The sequence below is a fragment of the Oncorhynchus mykiss genome, chromosome 30 (genome assembly GCF_057628025.1).
Source record: "Oncorhynchus mykiss isolate SJ-2025 chromosome 30, ASM5762802v1, whole genome shotgun sequence".
Taxonomy (NCBI): domain Eukaryota; kingdom Metazoa; phylum Chordata; class Actinopteri; order Salmoniformes; family Salmonidae; genus Oncorhynchus; species Oncorhynchus mykiss.
The window spans coordinates 8,723,355-8,729,216 of record NC_143051.1 but is presented as its reverse complement, the minus strand read 5'-3'; the positions used below and the strand labels follow the sequence as shown (position 1 = coordinate 8,729,216).

Here is a 5,862-nt window from a genome sequence, read left to right as displayed (position 1 = left end):
CTTGAAAGCACCAATCAATCCAGAGAATTACAGACTTTGATGACACAGGGAATCTAAAAATGTATTGTATGCTGCTAAATAAATTATGTAATATGTCACGGAGATGTGTATACTGTAGCTAAGAAAGTAATACTAAGTGTATGTTGTGTAGTAAGCTGTTAGTAGCCCATGTGCCTCACCTTAATAATTTGGTCTATTTTCACCTCTTAATTTTGCCTATTCTCCTGACTTGTGGTGCACAAGCTGTTTTTGAGAAATGTAATCATCGAATATTGTAAGAGCTTTCATTGTCTGCTTATACGCCCTCTTTATTTATCCTATGGTTCTGACTTGGTGTACAGGGAGAACACTGTAAGAACGGCCCATATTCTGAATTCTGTCGCTGTACATTTCCAAAGTGCTGAACAAATAGTTATATTGACTACGTCCGTCCTAGCTCGCTCATTCATGTCGAAATTACGGATGACCTCTTATCCGCTTGTCGTCCCCTTATGCCATAGTTTTTACATCTCAATTGTCAGTAGAAACCAACCACATTTGTTTAAGCAAGTCGGCCATATTTATACATTTTTTTGTTTAACCGTTATTTAACTAGGCAAGTCAGTTAAGAACAAATCCTTATTTTACAATGACGGCCTACCCCCGGCCAAACCCTAACCCAGACGACGCTGGGCCAATTGTACACCGCCCTATGGGACTCCCAATCATGGCCAGTTATGATAGAGCCTGGAATCGAACCAGGGTCTGTAGTGACACCTCTAGCACTGAAATGCAGTGCCTTAGACCGCTGCTACTGTGGTTGGGACTCTGCTGTTGTGACAGCTTTATGTCGGCCCTAACCGTTTGTGGGCACCATTTGTCACCGTTATAGTGCAATGAATGATATCACCACTGCAATAACGTATCCACCAATCCAAAGAATAGATGGGAGCTAGTGCCGCTTTGTGGACAAAGACTTCCATTGACTTCCATTGGATGGAGTCTATCACAGTGCCATCCGTTTTGTCATCAAAGCCCCATATACCACCCACCACTGCGACCTGTACGCTCTCATTGGTTGGCCCTCGCTTCATACTCATCGCCAAACCCACTGGCTCCAGGTCATCGACAAGTCTCTGCTAGGTAAAGCTCCGCCTTATCTCAGCTCACTGGTCACCATAGCAGCACCCACACGTAGCACGTGCTCCAGCAGGTATATCTCACTGGTCACACCCAAAGCAAATTCTTCCTTTGGCTGCCTTTCCTTCCAGTTGTCTGCTGCCAATGACTGGAACAAACTGCAAAAATCACTAAAGCTGGAGACTCTTACCTCCCTCAGCACCAGCTGTCAGAGCAGCTCACGGATCACTGCACCTGTACATAGCTCATCTGTAAATATCCCATCCAATCTACCTTTTAATATATATATATATATATTTCACCTTTAAATAAAGATAAATAAATACTGCATGGGGATGAGGTAGGTAGATACTATAATGTATTTATTTATCTTGCTCCTTTGCACCCCAGTATCTCTACTTGCACATTCACCTGCTGCACATCTACCATTCCAGTGTTTAATTGCTATATTGTAATTATTTCACCACCATGGCCTGAACAGGCAGTTAACCCACTGTTCCTAGGCCGTCATTGAAAATAAGAATTTGTTCTTAACTGACTTGCCTAGTTAAATAAAGGTAAAATAAATAAATAAAAAATAAATGTATTGCCTTAACTCTCCTATCCTACCTCATTTGCACATGCTGTATATAGATTTTTCTACTGTATTATTGATTGCATGTTTGTTTATTCCATGTGTAACTCTGTGTTGTTGTATGTGTCTACCTGCTTTGCTTTATCTCGGCCAGGTCGCAGTTGCAAATGGGAACTTTAACCAGCCTAGCCTAGCTGGTTAAATAAAGGTGAAATAAAATAAAAAATTGTCATGGCGGAGAGAAAAGTGTATTTTGTCAGGATATCTATAAAAGTGGGCGTGCCAGAGGGTGTGGTTTGTAGGGCTGTCATGGATATTTAGTGTGAAATACGCCACCTATTGCGCATAATAAGTATTTGTCGAAGGTTTCGAAATCTCAGAAATTGTCGATATTTTCCAGTTTATCACCTTGTAAATATTTACCTGAAAACAAACGTGGAAATATAGATGTTACAATATTGTATCTAAACATCATTATGGGATATGTATGAATGACAATATAAAAACAGGCAGTATATGTGCTAGCCGTATAGCTGTAAGGACCCAGCCGTATAAATAGAACGCACCCCCGTTCATTAGGCCTCTCTCCAGTCAAGACGCTTGAATGAGTGGTGTAGGCAGATGAGAAAAAGATGAACACACGCGTTACATTTATGTCGGGAAAAATGCATCCCAAATGGGTTGGTAATGCTTGTTATAAAGACGGCGAGTGTGGCTGAGAGGTTGCCCAAGTCACCAGAAGTTTGCAAGGTAAATCTAACTAGTTTATATACCTACTTTAGCTAGCCAGCAACACCATGTGCGCATGCACGAAAGACGTGCACCGCTGACCCTAATAATGAAATTTGTCTTGCGTTTGGAGTGTTTATGATGATTTACTAGACTAGAGTCTCTGATTTACAGTGATGTTCTTTCACAGTGCACTGAGACACTTCCCTCAATTATGTATCATTCACTAACGTTACCTATATAGTTGAAAGAAAATTTAATTAATGCAACATGTTTGGTTGTCTCAGGGAAGTGGACGGGCGTCTCAAGCAGTGTATCATTTGATGGTGAGTTTCTGGGGCACCTGGAGGTTGACAAATAATTCAAGTTATTGAAGTAAGATCCATTGTTTGCTTTCCGCCCGTAAATGTTTATTTTATTCTGCAATTAATTTCGAACTCTACATTTTGCGTGCTAAAACGTGTTTTTTTTTCTATTATGGATCCCCTGCCTGTCGTCCAAAATTACGCCAGTTATTACAATTTAATAAAACAGTAATCTAGATTCAGATTTCACAAGTGTGCCCTAAGCCACTACCACATCTACAATACAAAATCCATGTGTATGCATAACATATCTGTGCCTGTGTTCCATAAGTTTACTGCTTACATCAGTTACTTGATGTGGAATAGAGATCGTTGTAGTACTGTGTGCCTCCCCTAGTCTGTTCTCGTCTTGGGGACTGAAGTTTAAATGTGCAGCACGATGTACCGAGCTTGCCCAACAAACATTTAGTTAACCTTGTCATTTTGTCGGGACAGTACTGATGACTGACTCCTGAGTGGTGCAGCTTTTTACGGCACTGCATCGGGGTCGGTATAATTTGGTGAACGTTCCAAAAACGTCGTAAATGACAAGGTTGGCAACGAACACATACGACGTATCATGGGCAATTCTGTAACGTTTTTCACACGCCATGTTTATTCCCAAAAATGTCTGTCCTATTAAAAATAAGTTACGTTGTGAGTTGATACCTATTCGGCAGCTAGTTGGCTAGGTTATTTGCAAATGCTACTTTTGTATGCGTTTGTTGGCGTTGTTTTTTGGAACGTAACAAATTGTTCCCACCCCTGCATCTCAGTCCTAGAGGAGTCACTACAGATCCTGGTTCGATCCTTGGCTGTTTAACCGGTGGTGATTGGGAGTCCCATAGGGCGGCGCACAATTGGCCCAGTATCGTTAGGGTTTGGCAGGGGTAGGCTATCATTGTAAATATGAATTGGTTCTTAACTGACTTGCCTAGTTAAATAATATAACTTACATCCTAGGTGGCCATCAGAATGGCTTACTATCAACTGAGTTATTGGTGAACTATAATGAATCATTGATTGGTTTTGCAAACTATGCTGAAATTTGACATAATGCTTTTGGTTCTGATTAACCAATATTCACACTTTAGTTACATAATGTCATGTGTTTTAACTCTTTCTCCTTTCTCTAACGCTGCATTCTCAGATTCCATGACGTTTGTCTCCAGCATTCTGTTCTGTGGGAGGAAATAGCTGGATCACAATGAATGCCAACTCCTGCAAGTGTTCAGCCAATCGGTGAGATTAATGCACAGAAGCCCTGTTGGCTCCAACAGTGTATGCATTAATGATTTCCTAGACTAGCCTCTGAGAACATCATGACGTTCACGTGACTGTGCTCTGGAAATGCATACTGGGTATCATGCCATCAAGTACCTTTGGATTCTAATGTATTTCATTACTTTCTAGACCGATTGAGGATACTTTCGTGCAAGGCTCTTACCCTTTGTGAGATATTTGTTATGCATTAAAGTAGTTTTCATTGAAGTCTCTTCGTGGCTCAGAGTACCAGTGGCAGTGAATCAATTCCCTAAACCTTCGTTAAATACATTTATCCAAGTACATATTTTTGCTTGTCAGTGATGTTTACCACAGTAATGTATTTGAGTTTAACGACCATGAGAATACTTTACATGCACTACCATCTGAGACATAAAAGCAACCTTGTTGAATCATTTGAACCTCATGTTGTAGCAAAAAAAGCTTACGTCTTGCTGTGTTACTTTCCCAGGTTCTGCTGCTCGATGGCAGGGGCCATTTCAATTTGTCTGCTTGCTGCTGTTGTGGCAACATAAGTTCTGCTGAGGTGAGTTGTGAAATCAGTTATTTTGATCCATTAGTACCATCTAATGACTAATCATTATCCAGTCCGGGGATTTCATGTCACTTGACATGTGTACTTACACCATGATGACCTAGCTATGTTAATATATGACTTAACCACAGCTGTCAATGATTCTGCTTAACATACATTGCTTGAGTAACTACTATGATAACTCACATTACCATCTGAGACAGTGGATATTCTAGTGGTCCTGTGTACTTGTCCATGTTTCAATATGTAATCATGTAATCATGATTTCTCTGCATTCAGGCCACAAGGTGGTTGTTGAGGGTGTCAACATCTTTGGGAACAAATGTAAGTAATTGACACTTTGCATTTTTGTGACATTTGTGTTTTTGGTGTACTTGTGTTATGGGATAATGCCTGTAGAGCGTCTATGATGATTGCGATTTCGGTTCCTGAATTAAACTGATGCTTTCTCGCAGCGCACTGAGACACAAATGCCAAATATCAAGAGCATGTGAATGAATTAGTCTTGACTCTGTCATTCAATACATGATCACTTGAACTGATAAGATTCTATTGGTTGGTTTCCCCAGTCACTTGTTTTGCGAGTGATGTGACCTTATTGTTTCAACTGAGTAGCTGATAAATCCAATTGGGTTAGATGTTTTCATATGTACATTGTAATGGAGGTAGTAATTGCTGCTTTTTCCTTGAGGTTGAGTGTTGCTCCTTTGCCCTGCCCAGACCGTGGACTCCAGGATTACTTGTATATGTTGACAGGTCAGTACAGAAGGTGGTTGTTTCCTTGCTGTGTTGGTGCCATGTTGTCTCTTTGAAGATACTAGTTGACGGTGTCTGATTACCATTAAGCTCTTTCAATGCACTGACACTGCAATTTGTTTGCCTTTACCTTCCTAATCATGTTATGTGTTTGTAACTGACACATTTGTCTTTTTAGGACTTGGAGGATCTTGAAATAGATGGGAGATTCTTCAAGAGCTTCAGTTGTGAAATGAAATGCTTAACGTAAGCACTTAGTTGATTGGGGGTCTTTGCTGTATACTGTGCGTATGAACAATTTTATCTTGGCTTTGATTCCCTGTAGTTGGCAAGACGACGATCAAGGATTTTCGTTTGTGATATCTGACACCCTCCTACTAAAGGTTAACACTCTGACAACTGCTGATGTAATTAGACGTTAATTGCCACTTATGCAATTTGTGCTTGCAGTGTTTGAATAAAAAAATGAGGAGTCATCCGTGTACTGTTTCTGACTGGGGGTATGGGCTTGCAAACTGTTT

General features: G+C 40.5%; 1 long non-coding RNA gene and 1 other non-coding gene across 4 annotated transcripts; both read left to right on the top strand.

Annotated features, from left to right (window-relative positions):
- The first annotated feature begins 2,265 nt into the window (after window positions 1–2,265).
- LOC149970191 (uncharacterized) lies at window positions 2,266–5,817 on the top strand. Of its 3 annotated transcripts, XR_016493484.1 has the most exons (8): window positions 2,272–2,443; window positions 2,710–2,748; window positions 3,543–3,656; window positions 3,917–4,008; window positions 4,502–4,576; window positions 4,865–4,909; window positions 5,277–5,341; window positions 5,520–5,817. It is a non-coding gene; the product is annotated as an uncharacterized LOC149970191 (long non-coding RNA). The 3 variants fall into 3 exon arrangements; XR_016493483.1 differs by lacking the exon at window positions 3,543–3,656 and having other exon boundaries at window positions 2,266–2,443; XR_016493485.1 differs by lacking the exons at window positions 2,710–2,748; window positions 3,543–3,656 and having other exon boundaries at window positions 2,303–2,443.
- Window positions 4,343–4,425, top strand: LOC118946557 (small nucleolar RNA Z195/SNORD33/SNORD32 family). Its single transcript, XR_005041428.1, has one exon. It is a non-coding gene; the product is annotated as a small nucleolar RNA Z195/SNORD33/SNORD32 family (small nucleolar RNA).
- Window positions 5,818–5,862: the final 45 nt, after the last annotated feature.